The following is a 17,354-nucleotide window of genomic DNA, read 5'->3' on the forward strand; positions in this document are numbered from 1 at the left end:
AAAAAACACTCAAAACAGGGAAACAGTGATGATATTATGTAAAAGAAGACAACATTAAAACAATAAAGAGGGACTAAGAAATGTAGTCATAGATCTTCCATATAGACAGGCAGACAAGGTGATACAAAGAAATAAAAAAAGAAATAAAAGTTAGGTTTAAATTTAGAAAAATAGGGGTAAGTAATAAAGTAACCACAAAGGAGACAGACTATCCTACACATCAAAAGAAAAGAAAAAAATAGACTCAGCAGAAGCAAAATCAACAACAATGAATATGAGGAAAGGAGAATATATAAAGATAATCTACTCAGCACATAAAATTAAGTGGGAAAAAGAAACTGTCAATAACACACACACAAAAAGACATCAAAATGATAGCACTAAATTCATCCTATCCATAATTATGCCCCATGTGTCTGTCAGTTTGTCGTACTGTGGGGGCTTGCACGTTGCTCTGATGCTGTAAGCTATGCCACTGGTATTCAGATACCACCAGGGTCACCCATGGAGGACAGGCTTCAGCTGCGCTTCCAGACTAAGACAGACAAGGAAGAAGGACCTGGCAGTCTTCTTCTAAAAAGCATTAGTCAGTGAAAACCTTGTGAATAGCAGTGGAACATTGTCTGATATAGTGCTGGAAGATGAGCCCGCCAGGTTGGAAGGCACTAAAAGATGATTAGGGAAGAGTTGCCTCCTCAAAGTAGAGTTAATCTTAACGATGTGGGCGGAGTAAAATTTTCGAGACCTTCATTTGCTGATGTGGCACGACTCAAAATGAGAAGAAACAGCTGCAAAACATCCATTAATTATTGGAACCTGGAATGTATGAACCTAGGAAAATTGGAAATTATAAAAAATGAAATGGAATGCGTAAACATCAATATCTTAGGGATTAGTGAGCTGAAATGGACTGGTATTGGCCATTTTGAATCAGATAATCATATAGTCTACTATGCTGGGAATGACAACTTGAAGAGGAATGGTGTTGGGTTCATCGTCAAAAAGAACATTTCAAGATCTATCCTGAAGTATGATGCTGTCAGTGATAGGATAATATCCATATGCCTACAGGGAAGGCCAGTTAATATGACTATTATTCAAATACATGCACCAACCACTAGGGCCAATACGAAGAAAAAGATTTTTATCAGCTGCTGCAGTCTGAAATTGATTGAAAATGCAATCAAGATACATTCATAATTACTGGTGATTAGAATGCAAAAGTTGGAAACAAAGGAAGGGTCACTAGTTGGAAAATATGACCTTGGTGATAGAAACAATGCCAGAGATCGAATGATAAAATTTTGCAAGACCAATGACTTCTTCATTGCAAATACCTTCTTTCACCAACATAAACGGTGACTATACACATGGACTTCGCCAGATGCAACGCACAGAAATCAAATTGACTACAGCTGTGGAAAGAGATGATGGAAAAGCTCATTATCATCAGTCAGAACAAGGCCAGGGGCTGACTGTGGAACAGACCATCAATTGCTCATATGCAAGTTCAAGCTGCAACTGAAGAAAATCAGATCAAGCCCACGAGAGCCAAAATAAGACCTTGAGTATATCCCACCTGAATGACATCAAGGACATCATACACGAAGAAAGCAAGATGTCATTGAAAAGACAGGAAAGAAAGAAAAGACCAAGACCGTGACGGATGTCAGAGGAAGCTCTGAAGCCCATTCTCAAACACTGAGCAGCTAAAGCAAAAGGAAGAATTGATAAGGTAATAGAACTGAAGATTTCAAAGGGTGGCTCAAGAAGGCGAAGTAAAGTATTATAACCACATGTGCAAAGAGCTAGAGATGGAAAACCAAAAGGAAAGAACACGCTCGGTGTTACTCAAGCTGAAAGAACTGAAGAAAAAATTCAAGCCTTGATTTGCAATAGTGAAGGATTCTATGGGGGAAAATATTAAATGATGCAGGAAGCATCAAAAGAAGATGGAAGGAATACACAGAGTCATTATACCAAATAGAATTAGTCAATGTTCAACCATTTCAAGAGGCAGCATATGATCAGGAACTGAGGGTACTAAAGTAAGAAATCCAAGCTGCTCTAAAGGCATTGGTGAAAAACAAGGCTCCAGGAATTGATGGAATATCAATTGAGATGTTTCAACAAACAAATGCAGTGCTGGAGGTGCTCAGTTGTCCACACCAAGAAATATGGAAGACAGCTTCCTGGCTTTATGCCTATTCCCAAGAAAGATGATCCAACCGAATGTGGAAATTATAGAACAATATCATTAATACAACACAAGCAAAATTTTGCTGAAGATCATTCAAAAACAGCTGCAGCAGTATATCGACAGAGAACTCCCAGAAATCCAGGCCGGTTTCAGAAGAGGACGTGGAACCAGGTATATCATTGCTGATGTCAGATGGATCCTGGCTGAAAGCAGAGAATACCAGAAGGATGTTTACCTGTGTTTTATTGACTATGCAAAGGCATTCGACTGTGTGGATCATTACAGATTATGAATAACACTGCAAAGAATGGGAATTCCAGAACACTTAATTATGCTCATGAGGAACCTTTACATAGATCAAGAGGCAGTTGTTTGGACAGAACAAGGGGTACTGATTGGTTTAAAGTTAAGAAGGTGTGCGTCAGGGTTGTATTTTCACCATTTTTTTTTATTCAATCTGTATGCTGAGCAAATATGAGAAGCTGGACTATATGAAGAAGAACGGGGCATCAGGATTGGAGGAAGACTCATTAACAACCTTTGTTATGCAGATGAAACAACCTTGCTTGCTGAAAGTGAAAAAGATGTGACGTATTTACTAATGAATAATGAAGATCAAAGACCACAGCATTCAGCATTGATTGCCCCTCAACATAAAGAAAACAAAAATCCTCACAACTGGACCAATGAGCAACATCATGATAAACGGAGAAAAGATTGAAGTTGTCAAGGATTTCATTTTATTTGGATCCACAATCAACACTCATGGAAGCAGCAGTCAAGAAATCAAGACACATTGCATGGGGTAAATCTGCTGCAAAGGGCCTCTTTAAAGTGTTGAAGAGCAAAGATGTCACCTTGAAGACTAAGGTGCGCCTGACCCAAGCCATGGTATTTTCAATCGCATCATATGCATGTGAAAGCTGGACAATGAATAAGGACGACCGAAGAAGAATTGACACCTTTGAATTGTGGTGTTCACGAAGAATATTGAATATACCATGGGCTGCCAAAAGAACGAACAAATCTGTCTTAGCAGAAGTACAACCAGAATGCTCCTTAAGAAGCAAGGACGGTGAGACTGCATCTTACATACTTTGGACGTGTTGTCAGGAGGACATCATGATTGGAAAAATAACTGGTTTTGGTATCAGGGATACGCTGGCTTCATGGAATAAGTTTGGGAGTATTCTGTCCTTTTCTGTGCTCTGAAATACCTTTAGTACTAGTGGTGTTAACTCTTCCCTGAAAGTTTGGTAGAGCTCTGCAGTGAAGACGTCCGGGCCAGGGTTTTTTTTTGTTGGGAGTTTTTTGATTACCTTTTCAACCTCTTTCTTTTGTTATGGGTGTATTTAGTTGTTCTACCTCTGTTTGTGATAGTTTAGATAGGTGTTGTGTTTCTAGGAATTCATCCATTTCTTCTAGGTTTTCAAATTTGTTAGAGTACAATTTTTCATAGTAATATGACATGATTCTTTTAATTTCAGTTGGGTCTGTTGTGATATCACCCATCTCATTTCTTATTCAGGTTCTTTGCTTCCTGTCCTGTTTTTCTTTTGTCAGTTTGGCCAGTGGTTTATCAATTTTGTTGATTTTTTCAAAGAACCAGCTTTTGACTTGTTAATTCTTTCGATTGTTTTTCTGTTTCCTATTTCATTTAGTTCTGCTCTAATTTTTATTATTTGTTTTCTTCTGGTGCCTGAGGGTTTCTTTTGTTGCTCTCTTCCTATTTGTTCAAGTTGTAGGGATAATTCTTTGATTTTGGCCCCTTCTTTTTGTATGTGTGCATTTATTGATATAAATTGACCTCTTAGCACTGCTTTCACCGTATCCCAAAGGTTCTGATAGGAAGTTTTTTCATTTCCATTGGATTCTATGAATTTCTTAATTCTATTCTTAATGTCTTCTATAATCCAGTCTTTTTTGAGTTTTTTGTTCAGTTTCCAAGTGTTTGATTTCTTTTCCCTGTTTTTTCTGTTATCGATTTGCACTTTTATGGCCTTATGGTCAGAGAAGACACTTTGTAATATTTCAATGTTTTGGTTTCTGCGAAGGCTTGCTTTATGACCTAATATGTGGTCTATTCTAGAGAATGTTCTGTGTGCACTAGAAAAGAAAGTATACTTGGTTGCTCTTGGGTAGAGTGTTCAGTATATATCTATGAGGTCAAGTTGGTTTATTGTGGCATTTAGATCTTCTGTGTCTATTGAATTTCTTTCTGGATGTCCTGTCCTTCACTGAAAGTGGTGTGTTGAAGTCTCCTACTATAATTGTTGAGCTGTCTATCTCACTTTTCAATGTTGTTAGAGTTTGTTTTATGTATCTTGTAGCCCTGTCATTGGCTGGATAAATATTTAATATGGCTATATCCTCCTGATATATTGTCCTTTTAATCATTATATAGTGTCCTTCCTTATCCTTTGTGGTGGATTTAACTTTAAAGTCTGTTTTGTCAGAAATTAATATTGCCACTCCTGCTCTTTTTTGATTGTTGTTTGCATGATATATTTTTTTCCCATCCTTTGAGTTTTAGTTTGTTTGTGTCTCTAAGTCTAAGGTGTGTCTCTTGTAGGCAGCATATAGATGGATCGTGTTTTTTCATCCATTCTGCACTCTCTGTCTCTTTACCAGTGCATTTAGTCCATCTACATTCAGTGTAATTATGGATAGATATGAGTTTAGTGCTGTCATTTTGATGTCTTTTTGTGTTGTTGACAGTTTTTTTCTCAGTTAATTTTTTGTGTTGAGTAGTTTATCTTTATATATTGTCTTTTCCTCTCATTCATTGCTGTTGATTTTGTTTCTGCCGAGTCTCCTTTTTTTTTCCTGTGTGTTGTTTTGATGAGTAGGATTGTTAGTCTCCTTTGTGGTTGCCTTAATATTTACCCCTATGTTTCTACATTTAAACCTATCTTTTATTTCTTATATCACCTTGTCTTCCTCTCTGTATGAAAGAGCTATAACTACATTTTTTAGTCCCTTTTTATTGTTTTAGTGTTGTCTTCCTTTACATAATGACATCGCTGTTTCCCTGTTTTGAGAGTTTTTTTTTTTTTTTTTTTTTTTAATCTTGATTTATTTTAGTGATTTCTCTGTCCTGGTTGACATCTGGTTGTTCTGTCCTGTGTTCTAGTCTTGGGTTGATATCTGATATTATTGGTTTTCTAACCATAGAACTTCCTTTAGTATTTCTTGTAGTTTTCATTTGGTTTTTACAAATTCCCTAAACTTCTGTTTATCTGGAAATGTCCTAATTTCGCCTTCATATTTGGATATATGATTTCTGGCTGGCAGTTTTTTACCTTCAATGCTTTATATAAGTCATCCCATTGCCTTCTTGCCTGCGTGGTTTCTGCCAAGTAGTCTGAGCTGATGCTTATTGACTCTCCTTTGTAGGTGACTCTTCGTTTATCCCCAGCTGCTCTTAAATTCTCTCTTTATCTTTGGTTTTGGCAAGTTTGATTATAATGTGTCTTGGTGACTTTCTTTTGAGATCTACCTTATGTGGAGTTCGATGAGCATCTTGGATAGATAACTTCTCATCTTTCACAATATCAAGGAAGTTTTCTGCCAACAAATCTTCAACAATTCTCTCTGTTTTTTCTGTTATCCCTCCCTGTTCTGGTACTCCAATCACCGATAGGTTATTTCTCTTTATACAGTCCCATGTGATTCTTAGGTTTTCTTCATTTTTAAAAATTCTTTTATCTGATTTTTCTTCAAATATATTCGTACCAAGTGTTTTATCTTCAGTCTAACTAATTCTGCCTTCCAATTCCTCAGTTCTGCTCCTCTGACTTTCTACTGAGTTATCTAATTCTGTAACTTCATTGTTAATCTTCTGAATTTCTGTTCATTGTCTCTCTGTGGATTCTTCCAGCTTATTAAATTTTTCATACATTCTTGAATAACTTTTTAATTTCTTCAACTGTTTTATCAGTGTGTACCTTGGCTAGTCCTGCATTTTGCCTGATCTCCTTCCTGATGTCTTGAAGATTTCTGTATATTAATCTTTTGTTTTCTGCATCTGGTAATTCCTGGAAGGTACCTTCATCCAGAAGATCCCTTGATTCTTTTTTTTTGAGAGCTTGTTGAAGCCATTGTGGTGTGCTTCTGTATGTGATTTGATATTGACTATTTTTTCCAAGCCATCTATAAGTTATTGTATTAATTTATTTTTATGTTTGCTTACTGTATCCTAGCATCTTGCGTTTTTTTGTTTGACATGCCCAGATAGGTTGCTTGAGTGAACTAGCTTGATTATTTTTGCCTTTGAAGCTCTAATGCCCTGTCACCAGATGGCTAGAGCTGTTATCAGGTATATGAGCCTAGAAGTCCATTCACTTTTCTAGTATGGATTCAGCTCAGATGTCCAGGTAGTTGGTCATCAAGTTTGTGGCACAGGTTCTGTCCTACAGTCTTAGAAGGGAAGAGGTGATTGCTGTAGGTACAGGTATCCGGTTGCAGCAGGGGGTCATGCTCTGAACAAGGCAGGGTGCTCACAACCATTCCGCGAATGTCTGTGAGGAAAGCGTGTCCCTGTTCCCTACAGCACACAGGTGGGTGGGTTCTGCAGAGTGACCTTGGACACCCAATGCTTTTGTTTGTGAGGACTGGGAGGCACCATTTATCCTTTGACTCCTGTTGTGGGTGGCTGGGTGACATGGGTGGAGCCACCAGTCCTTAGGCCCCTGATGTGGGTAGGTGAGGCCCTGTTTAATAGGCAAAGCAGTGTCAAACATCAAACACCCACCTCTCCTCTGCACAGCTGAAACAGTTGCAGCCTTTCACACAAGGTGCTTTTCTCCTGAAATAGGCCCACACAGGTCCATGTAGGGGAGAAAGGTGTTCAAAGTCCATAGACCATTTATGCCTGAACAGGATCCGCTTCTGTCTTGATCTCCCTAGAGTAGCTGAGTTGGCAGATTATCTTCTTTCCCAGCTGTGAATTTATTCCTTCTCCAAGGCCAGAAGAGTGGCACAGGATGCTCAGCAGGACCTATCTCAGGCCCAGGGAAATCAACAGCCACTGAAGCCAGCTTGGGGGCTAGGACATGGTAAAATATATGCAAGTACTTAGCTTTTGCCAAGAGCTCCATTATTCTTTGGTTCCTGACATATGAGTAGTTTGTGCAGCTGGCTGTCTCTCCCTGAGGAAACTGTAGCTGGAATGCTACTGCCAGCCCACTGCAGTTGCTCCCAGGAATGGTGCCTGAGAGTTCCTGGCGATTTAGGTCTGGCAACTCTTCTTCGCTTCTGAACCTTCTCTCCCTCCCCCTGCCACTCAGTCCATTTTCTAACTTTGTGTTTGATGTTCAGGGCTCCTAGCTTGTCATAAATATAATTGTTCCATTTGTTTTTTCGGGTCTTTGTTGTAAGAGGGATCACCAGAAGCGTCTGACTACTCCACCATCTTGGCCCCCCCCTTGGTTTGATTCTCTTTAATAGGCTGTGAAAAATATTACATGATACTTATTCAGTATGGATTACACCTTAACATAAAGAAAACAAAAATCTTCACAAGTGGACCAATAAGCAATATCATGATAAATAGAGAAAATATTGAAGTTGTCAAGGATTTTATTTTACTTGGATCCACAATCAACACCCATGGAAGCAGCAGTCAAGAAATCAAAAGACTGAAATGCACTTGACCCAAGTCATGGTGTTTTCAGCTGCCTCATGTGCATGTAAAAGCTGGACAATGAATAAAGAAGACTTAAGTAGAATTGATACATTTGAATTATGGTATTGATAAAGAATACTAGTGTACCATGAACTGGCAGAAGAACGAACAAATTCGTCTTGGAGGAAGTAGTGCCAGAGTGACCTTTGGCAGTGAGGTTGGCCAGACTTTTTCTAATGCACTTTGGAGGATCAGTCCCTGGAGAAGGACATCATGTTTGGTCAAGTAGATGATCAGCAAAAAAGAGGAAGACCCTCAAAGAGATTGACACAGCGGCTGCAACAATGGGCTCAAACACAGCAACAATTGTGAGGATGACAGGACTGGTAAGTGTTTCATTATGTTGTACACGAGGTTGCGATGAGTCAGAACAGACTCAAAGGCATCTAACAACAGCAACGCAACACTATCTTGGAAAATGACATGTGATTTTGCAGGTCTTTCTTTCTCTAACTCAAGCCCTCTATATTCTGTTTGAAGGAGAAAAGGTTCTCCATTGATCAGACAATGTACGGAATGTTAACAGGAATCATCAGTTCCTACTGCAGTATAAGCTGTTAGTACATCCTCATTGCACAGAGCCACATGTCTTCCCTGGGTAACTGTGAAATGCCCCCTCAAAACAATAGTTGGGTTTGTAACTATTTGATCACTTCATACCCAATTCTATGTGGGCTATACTATTACAAATTGCATCATTCTATTCATAGCAGATGAAATATATAATTAGCCTTTGACAGTATTTATTACCTTATAAAAATACATATGGGAGTCACCATTAATAATAAGAGTGATTAATTTTGAGATATCACATTTCTCCTTATCAACACAAACTTGGATTAAAGTCACAATGTGCAGTAGTTTTTGTATTTTATTATAAGGAACAAAGTAACTGATATTGTAGTAGAGGAACAGGAAATATAGGAAGAATCGAAGAATATGTGACCCATAGGTTTCAACCCTTTGCTCCTCCTTTGGGCAGTTGGAATAATTGGGAAAAGGTTGTAAACAAGATCATGAGAATAGGACTGAGATTGACTTGGACCTCAAAGAACTGTTAGCTATTTGAATGGATACTTTGATGCATTGTTCTCTATTTTATCAGAATATTAGCAAATTTTTCACTTTGAATAGTTCAAAGCTCATTACTCCATTTCTATCTCAATTTTTTTTTTTTTTTAATATTTCAACTGTCTCTAGCCAGATCCCAAGTGCTGAATATTAAAGTAGTTATATTGTGGTTCCCAGAAGTTAGAATTTCAATGTGATGTGTACTTCTAATCATTAAATTCAGACTAGTGGTTACCCCTGGAGATATGATAAGAGAGGACATAAAGGGGCTTCAATTGTAGTAATATTTTAGTTCTTAAGCGGGATGGTGGGTACATAGGTATTTATTAGATTATTTTTGTACTGTTTTGTATTTCTGAAACATTTTATAATAACCCACTTTTTTAAACTACTCAGTTAAAAAAAAAAGGGTTATATACTTCTCCATGATTACTTAGCTTTCGTTACTCCGGATGTCTTATTAGCTCTACATCCACTTGTAAACCACAATCAGTAGAATAATATGACAGTTCTTGGAGAGATTTTATGCTGGTTCTGGGTGATGCAAATGGCTAAGAGCTCAGTGGCTAACCAAAAGATTGGCTGTTCAAGTCCATCCAGAAGAAAGGTCTGCAGATCTATTTCAAAATAATCAGCCATTGAAAACCCTATGGAGCACAGAGTTCTATTCTGACACACATGGGGTCATCATGAGTTGGAATCAACTCAAGGGCAACTGGTTTGTTTTGTTTTGGTTATTCATTTACTTAGTGGAAAGGAATTATTCACAATTTAGAAGAAATGCTATTATGGAAGGATTAAAAATATATATATATATATATATATATATATATATATATATATATACTTTTTCTCTTTCCATATACTGTTCCTGTATTCCCAAGACCTGATGAGCTAGGATAAGCCCATAGAGAATTTAGAGCTTAGAAAAAATATTTAAAAGAAGTGAAGTTTGAAAAGGTGGCTTCCATAAGAGTAGTGGTTCACAACTGTGATGAATTTTCACCGAGGGGACATTTGGCAATGTCTAGAGATGTTTTTGATGGTCATGAGTTGGGGGGTGGGAGCTGTCTACTGGCATCTAGTAAGTAGAGGTCAGAGATGCTGCTTAATATCCTACACTTCACAGGGCAGCTTCTGACAACAAAGAATTATTTGGTCCAAAATGCCAATTTGATGAGGATGAGAAATCCGATTTTTGAGATCAGAAGAGTTTTCCCTGGTCTGGTGGTGATGAGTGATGAAGGGGATAAGGGCGGATCATGATAGTATGGATATTGGTGGGTCCAGGGAGAGCCTTGTACCCTCTCTCCTGGGAGAGGGCTGAAAAAGCAATAAAACTTTTAATAGATTTGTGGGATTTGATAAAAGCAGTTCACTAGAGAAGCCTGGACAGAAAAGGCTTCAGATGGCCACACAGAGATGCCTTCACAGCAATGGCATGGAAGAAGCATAATGGTTTGCTTCTCGATCCTATCTTATGAGTTGTGGAAACAGTCACTGTACCTAAAGAATTCAGGCAGATAGGAAACATGTGCACGTCTATGGATGCCAGGTAGACAGACAGTGATGTCCAAGGGGTATCCTACAATCTCAGTTCTGTGTCTACCCCCTAATTTAGAAATAATCATTAGAAAAGGAAGGAACAAAATATCCAGTGAAATTGTATGTCCACCACCCAAGTAGAACGTAGTTTAAAATAGGAACTAAGTTGATATATACATACATATATATATATATATATATATATATATATATATATATATATATATATATATATATATATGTATAAAGGTTGGTGGTTCAAACCCACCAGCTGCTCCATGGGAGAAAAATGTGGCAGTCTGCTTCTGTAAAGATTACAGCCTTGGAAACCCTATGGGGCAGTTCTACTCTGTCCTACTGGGTCACTGTGAGTTGGAATCTACTCAAAGGCAACGGGCTTGGTTTGGTTTATATATATGTGTGCGTGTGTAGATTTGCCTATTTATATTTATATATATTGTATCTATGATATAAAAGACTGAGATTTTTGTCCATTTAATCATAAGTTAGGTTACCAATATATATTTTCTTTGGGAAAACTAAATCAATGCTACTAAATTATATGTACTCATTCAAACATTGCTCACACTCCTTTAACTGCTGCACAGGCCCCAGATCTTACCATGTGTAGTAGTTTTCACATCTTAGGTAACAAGGGGAAGGAGTGAAGTTACGCAGCTGCCGGCAGCTATGTTTTCCCATGGAATCTTTCTGTAGGGAAATTCTATTTTCTTTGCCTCTCATATTACCTGATTTCATCTGATGATGGTGCCAGTGAATTCTGTCTGTACAAAATCATGTTGACCTCTTATAAGTTCAGACAAGTGACCTGCTGACCTGCATAACTCCAGACTAAGGCTTAGACCACGTTCCGAAAATCCCAGGAAGCCGTAGGCCATCCTTGGCTTTTGGAAGCTCAAGTTTCTCTCTCAAGTTCCTGGTGAATACTCTTCCAAAAGAAGCCTTTGCAGAATATATATGACCTGTCTTCTATCTGGTTAAGACCTTACTCTACCTTTTCCTCCATAGAATAGATGTAGGCCCATCCCCTTCCAAAGTAGGTCATTAACCTACCTTTATTTTACCTTTCAGGAGTAGGATGTTTTATTTTTTCCTCCTTCTTATTTACCAGTAGTTGGGCATGTATCTTTAAACTGTCAGGAAACATATTCATATTCAAGAGGATATTGTCTTTATTTATATACGATTGCCTTTACAAGTCAACTTGAATTGCTTCTAGCCATCCTCTATAGCCAGGGATATCATTGCTGATATCAGATGGATCCTGGCTGAAAGCAGAGAATACCAGAAAGATGTTAACGTGTGTTTTATTGACTATGTGAAGGCATTTGACTGTGTGGATCATAACAAATCATGGATAACATTGTGGAGAATGGGAATTCCAGAACACTTAATTATGCTCATGAAGAACTAGTACATAGACCAAGAGCCAGTCACTTGAACAGAACAAGGAGATACTGTGTGGTTTAAAGTCGGGAAAGGTGTGCATCAGAGTTGTATCCTTTCACCATACTGATTCAATCTGTATGCTAAGCAAATAATCCAAGAAGCTGGACTATATGAAGAAGGATGGGCATCAGGATTGGAGGAAGACTTATTAACAACCTTTATTATGCAGATGACACAACCTTGCTTGCTGAAACTGAAGAGGACTTGAACCGCTTACTGATGAAGATCAAAGACCATAGCCTTCGGTATGGATTACATCTCAACATTAAAAAAAACAAAAATCCTCACAACTGGACTAATAAGTAACATCATGATAAATGGAGAAAAGACTGAAGTTGTCAAGGATTTCATTTTACTTGGATCCACAGTCAACAGCCATGGAAGTAGCAGTCAAGAAATCAAAAGATGCATAGTATTGAGCAAATCTGCACAAAAAAACCGAAGACTGAAGTGTGCCTAACCCACGCCATGGTGTTTTCAGCTGCCTCATATGCATATGAAAGCTGGAGAACAAATAAGGAAGACTGGAGAAGAACTGATGCCTTGGAATTGTGGTGTTGGCTAAGAATATTGAATATACCATGGACTGCCAAAAGAATGAACAAATCTGTCTTGGAAGAAGTACAACCAGAATGCTCCTTAGAAGCAAGGGTGGCAAGACTTCATCTCACATACTTTGAACATGTTATCAGGAGGGATCAGTTCCTGGAAAAGGACATCCTGCTTGGTAAAGTAGAGGGTCAGCGAAAAAGAGGAAGACCCTCAATGAGATGGATTGACACACTGGCTGCAACAATGGACTTAAGCATAAAAAGGATTTTGAGAATGGTGCAGGACCAGGCAGTGTTTCTTTCTGTTGTACATGGGGTCACTACGAGCTGGAACTGACTAGACAGCACCTAAAAACAACAATAATCTTCTATGGATCATAATCATTTGCACACACACAAACACAAATGCACTGTGTAGAATATTTGATTTTTCTTTTCCACATTTTATGATTGTTTTTGTTAAGGAGGACTGTCTAAATTTCACTGTCTCTAAGTATTTAATTCAGAAGTGGTGCACTACAGTTAATAATATTACTACCTAAATAGCCTCTTTTTTTTTTTTAAGTTCTAAATGAATTTTTTTTTTTCTAAATTAGAACAAAACATTCTCCTGGCTTTCAATCATTTTATCAAAGTATCAGAATCAATGTTCGACTGACATTTATTTTAAAATAGACCACAGTTACGTAAGATCCTTAAAACAGTCCTGTAAAAAGAAAGAGATGTAAACATTGATAGTTCTTGCCAGTAACAGTCAAAATTGCCCTCTAAGTTTGCAGGCTTATTCCAAAGGAGATGTTTATCAGCAACCAAGAGCATAGGGAGTTGCCTCTTTAAGTTAGGGTCATCTTGTATTACTAGTGAGGAAAAGTCTAAAGAAAATGAAGGAACTTTTCTAACTACCCCATGTTGCCTTTGGAATATCAAAACACATGCCTTAACAACCAAAGCATCTCAATAAGCCAATAAAATGGCTACTCAGAAGGTTTAAATAAATGGCCCAGGCCACAAACCACTTAGATATGAATGTTTTAAAGTGATCCCAAAGTACTATTTTGTAAATATTCCTATAACTAGCAAACAAAATATATTGTTGTGTAAAAGTCATTTAATCCCTAAGGACTTTTCCCCGAAATGTGTCAAGGCAATTCACTGAGTTTAAAAAAATGCCATTCTAAGGGAGATTTTAGAGTGGTTCGATCAATTTATTATAATTACTTTAAACATTCTTTGGCATTTGTTTTCTTTGATTTTCTAATGCAAAAAGAAAAGAATTTTTTTTTTTAAGTAGGACTTTTGCTACTTAGTATTCTTTTCCATTGCTCGTAGTTCACTGACAGCATAAATCCCAGTGTGTCTGGCTTCAGATGTGTCTGTGCCCACTTACCAAACTCCTTAGGCTGTGGCCTGGTCCCTGGTTATTTCCATCCTCTAATGACTGGTTCACATTTCCACACATTTGACTGGTTAATTATACGGACACAGATCTTCAACAAAACCAAATGAAAGGAATGGATATGTTGTGGTTGACCCAGTGGGCACATGGAAACAATTGAAAGTGATGAAAACCCTGAGCCAGCAGCAGGGATCCAAAAGTAGCTATATCATCTGTAATACTCAGCATAAAATCTATATTGAGTTGCTACTTGATGCAAAAGTAATGAATGATCCTTATAATTACTATAAAACTCTAATCTCCAAGTACGAAAATCTGTGTTGTGAGTGAAGATGCTACAGTTAGGCCATTCCTTGTGATCGCTGAGATCTTAAATGAATTTTTGCACTGGGTGCAGTACTGATGCCCACATTCCCTGGAGCAGATACGTCCTCTTTAAAAATACATTTAGTGCACATTTTCTATAAGCCAGGCAAACTTGAGAACACAAAAGTGTGGTTTTTGCCACTGAAGAGTTCACAGTCTAGAGGGTATTGATAAAGTTTCAGTGAGGCCTGAAGCTACTCCAGTCTGAATTTCACACTTAGTACCTTCTTGTCTGTAAGTGAGGAAAATAATACTAACAACTCAAGGCTACTGTGAGAATTAATTGCATTATTACATGCAAAGTGCTCAGAATAGTGTTTGACAAATGTTTGCAATTATTAGTTCTTGTTATCATTAATGAAATTTTGCATTTCCCATTGTTACCTAGTTAACGTACAATTAAAGCTACCATTTGATGGATGCCTGGCACATAGCACCTATTTTGTATCAAGTGATAATTCGTTTAATCCTCCCATCAACCCCCTGAAGTAGCCGCTATTGCTCTTGATTTATAGATGGGAAGCTTGATGTTTAGGAATCCATCAATTTGTGCAATTTTAGCTTTAGTAAATGCAGAGCTAAAATTCAAACTATGCTTTTCTACTAAACCACACAGTACCATGGGTAGAGATCACTATGGAAAGCTGGAATTAAATTGCTTAATTCTTCAACTCTATTCACCAGAGGCCTTGCTCTTTCTATCCACCCTAAGGAAAGACACTGAGATAGAGATCTGTTATACATAACTTGTAGGGTATTGGGAAAATATGCAAAGTTAATTTAATGCATTTCTCTAACATTTTCCCTATTTTTCCAGCTGGTCAGTAAATGGAGAAAAATTATACTTTCCAAATTTAAAGGTTTGTAGAAAAATCTACATTTCTACATATATTATATGACATTTATAAAACATTATTAATAATCTCAATTCATTACAAAGCACTGAACGATCAGTGTGATTCATAAGGAACAAGGAAGAATGAAGTGGGGCTTATACTTATCTCCCTGACCAGCCTACCCTTTTTAGCTCTCTTCCCTGTGTTTTTCTGAAAGTAAACCAAACAAACCAAAAAAAAAACCCCATTTCTGTCAGTTGATTCTGACTCATGGCAACCCTATAAGACAGAGTGGAACTGCCCCATAGGGTTTCCAAGGAATGGCTGGTGGATTTGAACTGCTGACCTTGTGGTTGCAGCCAAACACATAACCACTGCACCACCAGGGCTTCCAAAGTAAACTAAGTGTGGTTAAATTGGGTTTTTAACAATGCAAAAAAAAAAAATTTTTTTTTTTTTGGGGGGGGTGCAGTGGTTAAAGAGCTCAGCTGCTAACCAGAAGGTCGGCAGTTTGAATTCACCAGGCGCTCCTTGGAAACCCTGTGGGGCAGTTCTATTCAGTCCTACAGAGCCACTATGAGTTGGAATCAACTGGAATGCAATGGTTTTGATCTTTTTATTTACCATATACTTTTGATACACATAATATATATTCTTTTTTATAAAAGTAATAAGTGGCTAAAATTTATGGAATGGTTAAGTATGTGCCAGGCACTATCTAAACACTTTATATTATCTGTTTTAAATTATAAAGCAATCGTATGAGATGAGTATTATTATTATCTTAGTCTCACAGGTGAGGAAACTGAGGGCCAGATAATTTAAGTAAAATGTCCAAGATCAGAAGGCCAGTAAAAATGAGAAGCAACACAGTCTAAATAAAGGTGCTGAGTTTTTAAGCATTATACACTGCTGCCTACCTTCTTTAGAAATTTTATAAAACAAATGACAAAATAAATAATATAGTTGCACTGCTAACAAATAACTATTGTCTACATTTTTGAAGTTCTGTGCACATACAGAATGTCATGGAGATGCAAAGTTTTCATCTGATATAAACAAAACCAAACCCACTGCCACTGAATCGATTCCAACTCATAGAGACTTAATAGGATAGAATAGAACTGCCCCATAGGGTTCCCAAGACTGTAAATCTTCAGGGAACCTCCCTTGGACCGGTTGGTTGGTTCTAACCTCTGACCTTTCAGTTAGCAGATGAGTGCTTTAACCACAGAGCCACCAGGGCCCTTATTTCATCTGATATACCATGATCAATTTAAAATGTGATTAAATTATTTGGATATTATGGGTTCTTAGTTTTCTATGGTATACCATCATTTATGTCATTATTTCCCCTGTTTTAAACATTTAAGTTGCTTCTTTTTTTATCATAAGACTACTACATTGACATCTGTGTGTTTAAAGCTTTTTATGCGTTTTTTTTTTTTTTTTTTTTTTGAGTAGGGGATGCATTCCAAGAAGTATAATTCCTATACCAAAGACATGATTTTGTTTTAAAGCTCCTGATATATTGGTCAGATATTTTGAATAAAGATTTATTTAGAACTTCACATGAGATATTCTATCTATACCTTCCACCTGTTGACCTCTTATTTGCTCCTCTGTAATGGCTCCTGCTCAATCCCCAGAATAATTCCAAATTTCCAGTCATTTAGAGGACAAATTAATTTCCAAATGAAGGCCAGCTATTTAATCCAGCTTTTATTAGTTTAACAAGCTACTGTGATGTTTGTAAGTTCTTGCAGCTGTGTTTTCTCCCAAGTTACTCCTTAACCTCAGGCTTTGGATTCTTTAGTGTTTTCTGGATCCAGAGTTCCGTTGTGCCGCCACATACCCCAGCCAAATGTCTGGCTCTTCTTGAGTTCTTCTCAAGCTCTCTCTTCCAAGCTCCCCATTTTTCTCTACTTCACAGTATTATTCAAATCTGGCTTCTGCCTCCTGGTTCGAACTAGACCTGTTGATTTCTCAGCTTATCTGACCACTGAGAAGTTTATTTCTGGGTTCAAATTCAGACCTTACACTGGAGTTCAGCTGCATCCCCTTCCAAATACTCTGACTTCCCTGTCTCTCCACCATCTGTTTCCTTTCCCCTGGCAGCTGGGATCTGTGGTCAGGCTTTTACTTGGAATTGTCATATTTACACATCGGGTCTGGGCACAAGTCAAAGGGAACATCTCCCAACCCATAAAATGTTTAGTAGACCTGGCCTGAG

Source organism: Loxodonta africana, chromosome 5 (assembly GCF_030014295.1).
Source record: "Loxodonta africana isolate mLoxAfr1 chromosome 5, mLoxAfr1.hap2, whole genome shotgun sequence".
Classification (NCBI taxonomy): Eukaryota; Metazoa; Chordata; class Mammalia; order Proboscidea; family Elephantidae; genus Loxodonta; species Loxodonta africana.